Consider the following 14,776-nt stretch of genomic DNA (forward strand, 5'->3'; position numbering starts at 1 on the left):
ATGTTTCACTTATAAGAAGGAAAAAATATTTAAGGTAGAAAATTTAGATGAAATCAGAAGCCTAAGCCATCTATCTGATGGGGTTAGTGAATGAACATTAAATAGTGAAAATAATGAAGTATATAAAAGTAAAATGCTCGCAGGGTTCAGAAACCTATACAAAAATGACTAGTGTTGAGACTCCTTAGGGTGGCTCAGTCGTTAAGCGTCTGCTTTCGGCTCAGGTCATGATCCCGGGGTCCTGGGATCAAGCCCCACATCGGGCTCCCTGCTCAGCGGGAAGCCTGCTTCTCCCTCTCCCACTCCCCCTGCTTGTGTTCCCTCTCTCGCTGTGCCTCTCTCTCTGTCAAATAAATAAATAAATAAAATTAAAAAAAAAAAAAGAGAGAGAGAGAGAGAGAATCTAATCTCTTCTCTCTTCATAGGGTTGGCCTGACTGTTCTAAACGATGAGATTACTGCCAGGAAAACTTCATACAGGAGACAAGAACATTGAGAACAATGTTCAAGAACAAGAACACCCACTTTTCTGATGCTAAACACCCATTCGAAGTATAAATTAGAATCCCTCAATATAAATTATGGTACCTCCAAAATGGTTGCAAGAAATATTTTAATTTGTAAAAATACATTGAAATAAGAAAGCTTGTGTTACAAAGACAACCAGGAGCAGCTTTTGGTTGGGGAAGAAATCCTGAGAAACAGGAGGGTGGAGAGAAGCCCCCGCAGCAGTGCATAAGGGAGAGGGTCACTAACCTGGCCCCAGCAACATGGAAGTCCATGGGGCACATTTGGAGACGTGTGAAACAGACCTCTGTTAGAATCCTAGATCTTCCACTTACCAGAGAAAAAGCCTTGGGCAAAACTCTTCTCTTCCCAAGCCTCTGTTTATCTATCTATCGAACAGGGATGGGAATGGAGACAACATGCACCCTGTCCCAGGGTCTCACCCTCTGCCTGGCCACATAAGCACCCAGGGCACCTCAGCCTTCCTCAGTATCCAGCAACCCCTTTCACTTCGATTCTGTAAATAATAAACCAACTCCCTCCATAAGAAAGAGAACACTCTCACCCATCAGAACTTTCTGGTCTGTCTGGCAGCTGGACTTTGCATCACAAATTAATAAATCTACAAACGGACTTTTAAATCACATCTTTGTGAGTTCACTTAGTCCACATCAGTTAACCAGTCCGACAGACAGCATTTCACAGCCTATAAAGCTCAGAGCTGCCCTACAAAGCAGTTAAGCTGAGCAGAAGACCTTCTGTAAGGCCTTAAAAAATGGACAAGACCTCCTCCTCCCTCCCCCAACACTAAACCTACACAACGTACTGCTGTGCACCTGTCACGACTCAGAAGGCACTCTACCCTTTCGCTGTGCTGTATCCCGAACCATGATCAATCTCTGGCTCCTCTGAAACATCTGTATTTTCTTCCAGCGATTCAAGGGCTGCTTGCACGTGCCCAAGGCAAGCGCATTCTGTATCCTGGACCCTCTTCACCTTACCAAGTTCAGTTAATATAATGGCACAAGGGCGCCTGGGTGGCTCAGTTGTTAAACATCTGCCTTTGGCTCAGGTCATGATCCCAGGGTCCTGGGATCGAGCCCCGCATCGGACTCCCTACTCAGCGGGGAGTCTGCTTCTCCCTCTCCCACTCCCCCTGCTTGTGCTCTGTCAAATAAATAAATAAAAAAAATTTTTTAATATAATGGCACATGAAGTGTGATGTGTGACCCAGATCTAACAAGGCACCACTTCATAAATCTTTTCACTTTTTATCATGAAATTCACCCAGAAACTGTGAATAGGCCCCACCTAAACTAAACATCGGCTCAAATCATATATAATAAACCCCAAGAAACTCCCCTATTCCCCCAGAGAGCCCTGTTCTCTGAAGCAGATAAATGTCTTCAGGCAAAACTCTATCTCCTTTCACTGGAATCCTCAGGAGATGTTCTAAGTAAGAATGGATACGTCTGGTTTGCACTTGGCTCTGAGACCTGGAGGAAGAAAAGCTCATACAGGAAATAGCAGAGATGTTACTGCGTCTAAGTCTGGCTCCAGGAAGAAAAATGATATTCTCGAGCCCAAAATCCTGGACAGCCAGCCTTGGTAAAGCCCCACCTACCTACTGCTAGGAACAACAATCTAGAACAGTAGCCTCAAGCGGAAGTACAATGGAAACCCCTGGCAAGTGTGAAGAATGAACCTACCAGGCTCTAACCACAGAGATTCTAACACAAGTAGCTTACAAAGCACACCTAAGAAAAACTGACTCTGCTTCTACTCCAGGAGAAATGCTCTCACCTGGATTTCGCTGCGAGAGTCAGAGGGGCACAAACCTTTGTATCTGAGCTAGGGCTTAGAAGGAGGAGGGAGGAAGGGAATCCAGGAGGAGAAGGGCAGTGGCAGGACCCTATACACATTGCAAGTTGGCTGTTCAATCAAAAGACAGGGCATCAAAAGTGATCCACTTACTCTTTGTCCTCGGAGCAGTCCTATGCAAACCCAGAAAGCCAGAGCTCATTTGTAGCAAATGTGAAGCAAAAGTATTAGCAGCCATATTTGCAGTGAATCTCACAGTCAACAATCAAATGATTTGCCCCTTACAGAACTTCCCATTAGGGGATACCTTTGAACCACACACACAAGCATCATTTGCCTAGCAGGGAATGGGACAGAGGCAGAAAAGATATGTCCCAGGGTCAAACAGCCACCAGAACGAGCAAGGAGTCCCTAACTCCCCAGCTTCTGAACTCAAGTCACTTCAGGATCACCACGATCCTGTAAGATATACAAGCATGAGGACGGGAGAGTCGAAAACTGCTTCCTTAGATTGTACATCCTCAAGTCTCCTGCTGCATTAAGCTCAATGACCTCTACTACCATGCAGGGCTCTACATCCCTGGATTAGCCATGGTAGAAGATGACAACTGGGCAGAAAAGACACACTCATTGTGGAGTTAGGGTGAAAGAAAAAAAGGGAAATAAAACTATTTTCTTAGTTCTTTGCCCCCTCTCATTACCCCTGCCCACCACCAAAGATACTAATAATGAGAAGCAAGCTAAAGAGAGGGAAAGGTGTAAAGATGGCAGTGAAAGAGGGAGCAAGAAAGCAGCTAGAAAAAGTATTTGAAGCTGCAATCATCTAAGGCCTGTTTTCTCCCACAAGCACCATGGACGAAGTGGAGTTCTAAAACCTTCTACCACTAGTTATAAACGGCAAGGATAACACTGACATCACAAATGACAAAGATTCCCTCCAGACCAAACTCTACTCAGGCTCTTCTGAACCCCTTGCTCAACTAGGCCCTGACTTTTGGGCACTATGTTCATCTCTGCACTGTCCAATTCTGCCAAGAATCCTGCTAAATCAGTTTGGCCCAAATTCCCCACTCCTGGTACTGATTACTCTTGATATCTGATTGGGTTCCTCATCCTCCACCACCCCCACCTCATACCCTGCTCCTTGTCTTTCCTGTACTCACAACCCAAGCTCTCTTCCCCACTTCAAAACCCCACCGTGGGTCCCTACACCTGTCACAGTGGTGACAAAACAGGTGTACTTACTGTTCTTCGGCAAGTGTCATAAATAACATTTTAACACAAGCCAAAAAAAGGAAAGCCCTGCCCTACTGCAAGCACACTGTACAGGCTTAAGCACTCTCCTAAAGGCAAAGACTCTACTGCAATGACTGAGGCCCCTTCTTCAAATTAATATCAGCTATAGATTTAGAGATCTGGCCAATGAAGGTATCAACTTACATAAATTCTAGGAGCAGAAGAATATTGGCCTGGCTTAAATTGAGCAAATGTAGTTTTCCAGAACATAAAATTACATTTTATAAGCAGCTTAAATGTGGTTATCCAAGAAAACTAGAACAATCCAGTTGGTTGCTGTCAATGTCTTTAGTGAATTCAGGTTAAAGGTGCCACTCCTGGGGTGCCTGGGTGGCTCAGTCAGTTAAGTGTCTGACTCTGGGTTTCAGCTAAGGTCATGATCTCAGGGTCATGAGATCAAGCCCCACACTGGGCTCTGAGCTCAGCACGAGTCTGCTGGAGATTCTCTCCCTCTCCCTCCCCCTCAGCTCACACACATGTGCAAGCTCTAAATCAAATCTTTTTAAAAAAAATTTAAAAATAATTAAAAAAAAAAAAAAAAAGGTTCCACTCCCAGCTAAACCCAAAGCAAGGCAGCTAAAGGGCAACAGTGAACAGTGAACTTCCACAATGCTAAGCATTCGTTTGCAGACTCATGCAGCAGCCAAAACATAGCACAGAGAATTTCAGAGCAATATTCAAGACCAGGGGGATAGAGTAAGGTGTGCAGTAACCATAACAGAATGACCAAACCGCATGTGCCAAAGTGACTTCATTCAAACCAAAGTCACAAACTCCCTCTCTGTACTTCAGGGGAGGGGTAGGAGAGGGGAATGGTGGAGACAACTGAAAGAAATCGGAATGAAAACTAAAGCAGTAGAGGTACAAATCAATACTCTTACCGTTCAGATACTTTAGAAATACTTTCAAGTCAAAACACAAAAGCAGACAAACAAAAGAACAGGCAGCAGCCTGTATTAAAATTTTTGAGAACCCTGAGGTGGGGAAGATACTGTGCCTGAGGGGAAAGGAGCAGCATCAGGCCACCAGTCTCCAGGGCAGCCAGCTCGGAGGTGGGAACAGCAGCAAGGGGAGAGCATGTTTCCACCTGAACATATTCAATTACGTTCCAGGACAGAGATCTTAAACACCATCAGCTTCTGCCCTCGGAATTCATTTCTCGCTGGGTAATGAGGGTAAGAGATGAAAGGCTGTAGGATTTTTACGCTGAATTTTCAGTTTGTCAGGTTCCATCTACCACGTCAGATACCTGGGACTAATCTGTATCTTTTAGGATAGAGACATCTCTCTCTCTAACAGAGCTCCAATGACTATTCTCTACCTGCTGTATTTTATGGATATCTAATAATAACATGGATAATAACATTTCCACTGTGGAAAATACAAGTACGGAGGTTCCTCAAAAAATTAAAAATAGAATTGCCATATGATCCAGTAATTACACTACTGGGTATTCACCCAAAGAGAACAAAAACACTAATTTGGAAAGATATATGCACCCCTATGTTTATTGCAGCATTATTTGCAATAGCCAAGATATGGAAGCAGCCCAAGTGTCCATCCACAGATGAATAAAGTGGTAATATATATACACAATGGAATATTACTCAGCCATAAGGAAGAATGAAATCTTGCCATGTGCAACAACATGGATGGAGCTAGAGAGTATAATGCTAAGTGAAATAAGCCACTCAGAGAAAGATACATACCATATGATCTCACTCACATGTAGAATTTAAAAAACAAAAGAACAAAGAAAAAGAACAAAAAACACCACAAGAGACTCTTAATACAGAGAACAAAGTGGTAGTTGCCAGAGGGAGGTGGGTGGGGGAATGGGAGAAAGAGATGATGGGGATTAAGGATATACTTATCTTGATGAGCACTGAGCAATGTACAGAATTGTCAAATCATTATATTATACACCTGAAACTATGTTAATTATACTTAAATTAAAAAAATAACTACATGGAGCCCAAATGCTGGTACAAACTGAAGCAGCTTAATGGTTTCTCAATTGCGAAGCTTACATTTTTCTGAACTCTGGTATTACTGAGTCCAAGCACCTCCAGAATAACTATAACTTGGTACATAAACAGGAGTGTCTAGACTGAAAGAACCATTCACTCCTCTGACAGAAGAGGCCTGGCAGGGGGTGGGGGAAGGGGATGAAGCCAAAAACCTTTAACAGTGAGGAGGTGGCACCACAACGCAATCTGCGAAGGCAAGACAGAGCCTGGCCCAAGTGGAGGGAAGAACCCTGGATGTTTTGCTGGGGAAAATGCTGAGCTGTTAGTTCAATACACACTGAAAGGAATAGCAAAGGGCTGAGATAACTTCTTTCTCCTCTATAAGAAATAAATAAAATAAACTGCTTCGAGTGATGTCAGGTCTCCCTCTTCTTAAAGTACAAACTGGCTTAACACTCCTGGTTCTCCCAGTGGCCAAAACCAGCAAATGGAGCAACCTGCCAGTTCTCCCATGCAGGACACAGTGTGCTCACTCACAGCAGCAGCACTAAGAGGGTCCAGTAAGAATAGGGCGGGCTGTACACACCACACCCCTACCTGTAGGGACCAGCCTCCAGCCAGAGCCTGAGGGACCAGGCAGGCTGTGGAGGGAGCCCTGGGCATTGGGCACATCAGCAACCCTTCTGCAGAGATCCACCTACGGCTTCTGCATGGCAGTGTTTCTAAAACAAGCCCCTCCAGCTGGATAAGCAGATGCTAAAGGCAGCTCCATATGAATAAGAATGTGGCTTTCTCCTAATTCCAGACCACCTTACAAAAGACAACTGCACATAAAAAAAAGTCAAACCTTCCTACTAGCCTCCCTAGTAATAATGAGAAAAATGTCCTAGGAATGGTAGAGCTACAGACTCAGAGAGTCAAGTGTTGGTGTATTCTGCCCATCCCTCAGTCCCAAATTATGAACAAGGAGTAAAAGACAGCCAGTGAGAATGAAATGAGCCATTACCCAACAAACATTGAGTATTAACTATGTGCTGGGAAGGGAGCTAGCAATAGATGTGAAGAAATGAGGAATCTACTTGACCCAGAAAAACCTAACTTGGGTAAGGAAGTGGGGTGGGTAGGGGTGGGAGGGTAGGGAAGGGAGGGAAAAAGCATTTTAAAGTAGAAACTAGAAACTACAGGCATCCATTATGTGGGTTATCAAAAAATCAGCAGGACAAAAGGACCCAAATTCTGGGACCCAAGTCTGAACACAAAGATGCAGCAGATGCGCACATAAAGAAGATAATTTCCGCTTAGCCTCACTAAGGACCCAACGTACTTAAACAAGGATGAAGGAGAGCATATTAACTGGCTTCTCTCTCTACAGAGATCCTCTTGTCAAACAGCAATGCACCACGGTGGCCACCAACACAACACTGAACCAGGCAAAGGCATTTGCAGCCAAAACCACACTGTTCTCACACTCGATGGTGAAATGAAGGCCTATGAAATGTGAACAACTCATAAAGTGGCCAGAGATTTTCAAAGAAGGGCCGAAATAAAGTGACATCAAAAATATGCCTAAGCAATAGACCTGTCATTTACTAGAAAAAAAAACAAGCATCTGTGTCCTTCAGCTTCCCCTTCTAGTCTCCGTTCTGAAAAGCCTTTTCCAAAGCAGTGACATGAAATGATGCTTCTTCCTCCATAATCTATCATCTGGTCTGAAGTCCACCTTGTGATCACAACACACTCCAATTGGTCAGGATTAGAGATTCGGTTTCTAAAATTATAAAACTTTCCTAATAAAAATAACTTCCCAGATCCATAGCACCTATAATACATGAGGATCTTAAATGTTTGGTTTTTTGAACCGAATGAAATTTCCCTAGTAAAAAGCTAATTAGCCCACCAAGGAATGAAACCTACAGCCCTGGCCTGCAGAAGTAGAAAGCACTGATGACTGCACTAAACTTGCCTTGAATATAAATGTTATGCAAAAAAAAAAAGGGAGGGGGGTAATTTATCTAACCACAGTGTAGGTAGCTCTGCAATCAGTATCTCATAAATAAAAAGAGAAAGATGAAGGGAAAGCTCTCTAATTGATTTTAAAATTAGTTCCAAGCAAAGAAATAATCTGACAGGCAACAAGGTCGACAACAGTAAAAAAAATATATAGCCCTTGGGGAAAAAGCGCACCTAAAAACTCCAATAAATCAAGACACCTGGACTGCCATGAAGGAAGGATATCTGGGAAAGCCTAAATAAGTAGGAAGTCAATTGGGGACCGACTGCAACATCACTTAAAATCCTGAAATTAACCCCTCTGGTGGACTGAACCCAATCCATATTGTGCTAATGGAATGCCATTATGAGGAAAACCAGTGCTCAGAGAGGGGCAAGACTAGACAACCCACCTGCACTGCAGGACTGAAACTTGGGAGTGGGGAAGAGGAAGTGCCTATAGAAAAAGGAAGCCATGTGTGACCTAGCCATCAAAACAAGCAATCCAATTAGGAAGGAGAAAAAACAGGAGTGCAAACACTCCCTCCCGGAACCTTTGAACACCAGGACACACTGCCTCAAGTTGGAATGACCATCAGCAGCAGTCAAGGAGATGAGCAATGGATAGGGTAAAAATACAATCTATGCTCAAAAGCAATCTATGCATTAGGTCTTAAGCCCCAGCATATATTTTGATGTAAACATTAAGTGCCTACTGTATTCACATCATTCTGCAAGATTCTGAAAGAGAGGCAATATGAAGCTGAGAAAACCATTTCCGCTCCGGCCCCCAGTGGAGTTTAGGCTTCATAATGGAAAGCAGGCTGGACATCAATAAACAGTACAGGATGATACAGAGAAGGGAAAGACTATGTGTATGGAAATCTCTGGCCTAAAGGAGCTTTCAAGAACCAGGGCAAGAAAGACTGTTACTTCCGCACAACAGCTATGGTAAATGGTCACAGGACAGTAAATATGATGGTGCTGTCAACTCTGGAAACAACAGAGAATTACTGCAGCTCACAGGACTGAAAAGAGAGAAGAAATATGAACACACCAGCACTTGGAAGATTTAGATAAATTGAAAATATAGAACTGTGTAATAGTGATGATTAAATGAAGAGAGAAGAAAGAGAAGAAGATGGATTGAAAGAGGTAAATGCATATGGTTCGGGGAAGGATTAAGCGCCAGGCCCCATGAGATTGTTAAAATCCCACAAAAATTATTGGAAGGGGATAGGCAAAATCATGAGAAAGGGGATATATTAACTAAAGGAAACAAAAGAAAATATAATTTGTAATAGGGAGAAGAAAGTAAATCAAAGGGAAATAGATAGGCAATTGCTGTCTTTTCCCAGCTATAATTCACTTACAAAGATCAGTGGAATGTATATTTTAAGGAACCCTGCTATCTACCCAGATACCAAATGTCTTGACCTCACAAAGAGTCAGGCTTGCCCCCCAGTGCCCTCCCCAGCAGAGGAACAGAAATTAATCTTTTAAAAATGACAGAGTACGTACATCCTGAATCTTAAATAGATGAGCTAAGACCCACCCACAGTCTCTGAATGGTAATTTTTTTCAGTCCTCTAACAAAGGAGGTTTCAAGTGTTCTTCTCAAAAATGCCCAGATCAAACAAATCGGAAACCGGTACAGAAGGCCTCTGCCAGCGCTCTGACATATTCTGCGTCTTTTGATCACATTGCTGCAGTCCCCAAGTCTCTCCATTGGAAACCGGTGAAATGCTATATCCATTTCAAAGAGCTTTTGCTTTTCTCCAAGGTCCTTAATGCCAAGCTGGAGTCCCGCTCTAATTTGCTATTTGCCTTATGCTCCCAGTCCCAAGCGCGAGATCACAGGCAGTGGGTTTATTGGTTTGCCCTGGCTTCACTTAGGGACTGCAGCCCCGCAGCTCTCTGCTGGTATGCATGTCAGTGGCAGCATCGTCTGCTTTAGGGTCCAGAGGGACCAGTCATCTTGCTTTCAGAAACCTCAATTGAAGGGAATAGGTTTAGAACCGCTTTTAATCGTGTCTAAATGGCAAAGCACCCTGGGGCCCTATATAACAAATGGAGTTATTAGCACCCGAAACTGCCCTGCCTCTGAGAAAAAGCCCTTCGGAATCCCAGGGCATCACTAACGGGCCTACCTACGGCTTGTCTGCCATGACTGCCTACAGAGGAGACCTTGTGGGGTAGAGCCTGGGAAACAAACACCTCCCAAGAAAGGCAGCAAGGACACTGGGAGATTAGGCAGATTACAGCTTGAACAAAACTGATCCTCCGGTGCCCACATCTGAATATTTAGAGGCCTGCCATGAAAGAACGTTTATGTGTTAAGTTCCACAGGGAGGAGGGTGAAAGACAGGGTGATGGAATCAAATAGAAGCTGAAAGCATGGGGCTGCGAGGTCAGGGGAAAGGCTCCACCTTCAGGTTTCCAGACTTCCCAGAGGCCTAAGCTGAAGGTGTGTGTGTGTTAGACAGGGAGCGTGGTGGTGGGGATGGAGAAAAGGAGGAGGGTGGGGGGAGGAAGAGAGAGGTTCTATGGATAGAGGAGTTTGAGGAATAAGGCCCTGTAACTGAAAGCAAACTTTCTACACTTAACACCAAGGGGTTGGGTAAATTCTGTACCTTTTTCAAGGTAAATTCCAGCTCTACATCTTTGCCCACTACAATGGCACTGCACAGGCCGAACCCGCTTCATGGGAGAGTAAGTCAGCCCCTCCATCAGATGCCAGAGGGGCTATATACCCTTTGTCATTAACACTCCCAAGTGTGCCACGAAGCCATGGCAGCCCTAAAGACTAGAAGCACTAGGTTTTCCAGTCTCAAATCAAAGCCAAACGCTCTCTGGGAAGTTCTGAGATTGCACAATGTGTTGTCTCCTCTAAGGCAGTAGCTCAGAAAACCCACAGCCTTTCTCCAACACTTAGCACTTGTTTCTTTGTGGCAAATAACTGCCTCAAACAAACTACAGTATACCTTTATCCTCAGGGTTTCAGGTCCTCAGGAACATCACACATCAGTGTCCAAAATGGCGTTCAGCCTGAAGGAATTAAGATCTCCAAGGAATTGCCACTGGATTCACCCTGAATAATCCAGAAGCATGATACCACAGAAACAGAATCAACAGCATCAGACATCCGACTGTAATCTTTGAGGAAAGTATTACACATCTTTGCTTTTAACTCTGTCACACTTTCCAGCAACAAATCCAGTTCTAACCAAAATCTGAGAGTAATGGCTACCCATGAATTCCTGGATATTATTGGAAAGCAGCTGCCTAGGATGAAAACAGTTCCTTTGATCATGCTGTTTTGTCCAGAGCCCTTCCTCTGGCTGCATTACAAAGTAACCAAAAAAGAGGAGTGGAAGTATACAGTTAGCCTTGGGCAAAACAACCTTGCCTTCATGTATAATTTAAGAGAAAAGAACTTGTCTCTGTGTTCAAAAAAGGAAAACCCAATTTGCCCAACTATCCCCACAATGTAGAAATGTCTCAGAAGATCTACATAAGTTGATGACAGGTCATTAGAGTTTTTAGGGTTTGGGGAAGATAAACCTTAGAGGAACCTCCCCTTCCTTACTTGAAGGGCAAACCCCATGGGGTCGTCATCTGAGAGCTTGTAGGGAGGCCTAGCCCGCAGCAGGAGTCAAACCCGCCATCTGCCTGCCCTTGAGGAAGCTGAGGCAAAGACTTTCCCTTCCCTCTTCCCCTACTCCTCCAGTTCCTGAACCTGCAACCTTCTCCCACTCTGCTTCAACACCAGAAACCGTCAGATTAGCGGCTTCCCTGTTTCGAAGTCAATGATCTCCAGAAGCAGAAGAAAATCTCTCTGTGTCTCACCCAAGGCCCTCCACAGTCCATCCGTCATCTCCAAACAATCCTCAAGCACCCCACATTTCTGTAGCTACCAGACCATTCCAATTCCTGAAATACACCCAACATTTTCACCGGAGAGTAATTAGCCCTGTTCTAACTACGACAGCCACATATTCTTGTGCACAAGGGCACTGGCCAAGGGGACAGAGGCTGAATGGGAGCTGAAATGCAGCCACCATTCTGCTTGCCAAGCCACGTGCCCTGACAAGAGGCTGCCTGGAAGAAGGGGATTCCCTCTCTAATTTGCACAAGGGAGCCACATGAGCTAACAGAGGCCCCAGCCCCAACATCTATGCCTTGGGTACTTGACTGGACTCCCCCTGTAGTTACAAGAATGGTTTTTAATATTCCTTACTATATACCAACCAAAGACTCCAAGGAGAAGCTTGCTTTCCCAGTCATTACATACATATAGTTATGGCCTCACTGGGATTCCCAGGTGATTTTTATTCCTACACCCATATTGTGGATCTCTGATAACTTTAAGGTAAGCAGAGAGCAGAGTTCTGGGGAATTCTTTAAGTAGAAAGGCAAACACTCTGAATCCTCCTGTATAGAGACTGCTAAAGCAACATCCCAAGTTCTCCTTCAGTACTCCATTCACCCCCAGGCCCTTGGTCAACTAGGGCTTAGCAAAACAAAGCTGAGAACTCCTTCCTGCAGATGAGTTTTCATCTAGCATGATCTTCTCTTATAAATGCAAATTACTTTCATGTTTTGTAAATGCAAGCCACCAACGCAAGAGTACTCAAATCCAAACATGCCATTCCCTAGTTTAAAATTCCTCACACAAAAATCTAAAAGTATGGCACACATTTTCAGCATGTGGCCCCTGTTCTAACTCCCAAGACCATTTCTTACTACTCCCTAGCATTAACTACCCTCTATTCCAGTCATACAAAATACCCCAAGAGTCTCTCTCTTTAAAAGTATCCTGAGATATTCACAGGACATGCGTGATCTGGCCCTGCCTACATCATACCACTAATGCACTATCCACAGTGGCCATCCATTCCCTCTTCCCAAATTCACCCAACTCGTCATTACTGCTGTCTCAGTCAGAAACTGTCTTCTCCCCACATTTTACCTAGTTCAGTCCTAGTCACCCCTGAGGCTTTACATGTCACTTCCTCCGAGAAGCCTTCCCAGATTATACATTCTTATAAACTCTAAACTTTTCTTTCATAACACATCAAATAAATGAAATTACTCATGTATTTCCCCTACTAGGTTCTAAAGTTCCATGAGGATGATTCCATGAAAGTTTATTCCCTGCTGCATCCCCAGCATAGTATCTGGTGCAAAGTAGATACCCAGTAAATACTTATCAATGATGACAAACCCAAACCCATTCATGTTAATTTCTAAACCTATCCTGTCCATTACAGAAGTCACCACCAACAGGAGGCTGTTGAGCTCCAGAAATACACTAGAACAAACTGAAATGTGTTCCAAGTATAAAACATACACCAGATTTCAAAGACTTAGTAAAAATCAAATTAAGTAAAACATCTCATTAACTTTTTACATTCATTAAATGCTGAAATGAGAGGCACCTGGGTGGCTCAGTCAGTTGAGCGTCTAATTCTTGATTTTGGTTTAGATCGTGATCTCAGGGTTGTGAGATCGAGTCCTGCTTCAGGCTCCGTGCTCAGTGGGGAGTTAGCTTGAGATTCTCTCCCTCTCCCTCTCTCCCTGCCTATGCTGGCACACACGTGGGCACACTCACTCTCTAAAATAAATAAATCTTTTTTTAAAAATGTTGAAATGATACTGTTTGGGATATATTAGGTAAAATATAATGTATTAAAATTGATGTTTTTAATATAACTACTAGGCAATTTTCAATAACAAATATAGCTCATATTTGTGGCTTGCATTATAGATCTAAGGAGCATTGCTGGTCTTGGAGTGCCCTTTCTTCCATCCGCCAACTTCTCATCAGTGAACACTCAAGAGGTATGCTAGTTGCTCCTAGGGAGACTTCCCTGAGTGCCCACTGTAACTGGGTTCTTCACGGCATCCTCCACCATTGTGCTCAAAGTACATTATGTTAACTTAGTTCTTATGTGACTGCCTCATTAAAATCTTTCAAAGGAATTTAAGAAATAAGAAAAATCATGACTCCCTTCACCTAAGCCATATATTATAGACTCTTGCAGCTGAGCCTTACTTCAAACTTTCTTAAAATGGAGTAAGATCTCAGAAGTGAACAGAAGTTAAAAATAAAATAAAAAAATAGATGACCTACCTTGGTAAAGAACAAGGAATTCCATGAACAGGATCCTGCCTAAACTAGGGAATATATTCCAACAATTTCCCATTATCTACTAGGCTAGGGGAAAAATCCATCCATCACCCCTTGAGGAGTTCCAAAGGGTCCTGAAAAACTAAAAATTCTCAGCAGTAGTTCCTACTCCTCCTGAAAACCTGCTATTCACCCTACCTAAGCGACAGCACCCCCACCCTCCCTAAAAACTGCTTGAAATTCAGCTAGTCTACATTAACATAATGCTTTGGCCAATGATGCAGGCACAAAAATTAACGTTCAAGAATTTCAAAGTTGTGGTTGCTGTGGGAACCTTAATTCCAACTGCATGGCACAGATGTGAATCGTGGAGTACTCCCAATACTGATAAAATTGGAGATGTCTATTTACTCTGTGCAATGAGGCACAGCTACAGTTACTGAGAGAACCTTATTTTGGCATTTCTAGGCTTTCATGCATTTAAATTCTCAACCTTACCACAATACCATTTGCCGCATTAAACTGCCTCCTCTTGGGGGGGGGGGGGGGGGGGGGGTAGAGAATGAACTGATTGGCCAGACATTCAAAGAATCCATCCTGTGTATGTTTCTTATGCACGATCTGATTCAAAAGACAATCATGATATTTTTATTTTACTCTTATGGGCTGTCTGTAAACTCTCATGCAAATGGAAACAGGGCATGAATTTCAACTTGTAAATGCACCAAGACATGTGTACGTGCAAAACATCAGAAAAGCAAATTTCCTGTCTTTAGAACTACAAAAGGGATAAATTAAAGCACAGAGCACTAATGTCAACCACGCTGTGCTTAATTTCTGAAAACTAGCCAAACACCTGCGTGTGACACCGGCTCTCACGGTGGACCCAGTTCTATAACCAGTTCCACACTGTAATGATCAGAGGGTAAAAAATAAGAGTTGGAAAGAGGTCTTTGTAAAAACAAGATAGAACCAAACAAACAAATTCAAGAAAAACTTCAATCCCTATCTCCAACCTCTCATAACAATGGAAAGAAAAGGCCCAGAAAATGTAAAACAAA

At 43.4% G+C, this 14,776-nt stretch overlaps 1 protein-coding gene across 1 annotated transcript in view; it reads right to left on the reverse strand.

Moving 5' to 3' along the window:
- SND1 (staphylococcal nuclease and tudor domain containing 1) overlaps positions 1–14,776 on the reverse strand; it is a 409,526-nt gene that overhangs the window by 334,614 nt on the left and 60,136 nt on the right. The gene's annotated exons all lie outside the window — the stretch shown is intronic.

This window comes from Phoca vitulina, unplaced genomic scaffold (assembly GCF_004348235.1).
Source record: "Phoca vitulina isolate PV1807 unplaced genomic scaffold, GSC_HSeal_1.0 scaffold4, whole genome shotgun sequence".
NCBI lineage: Eukaryota > Metazoa > Chordata > Mammalia > Carnivora > Phocidae > Phoca > Phoca vitulina.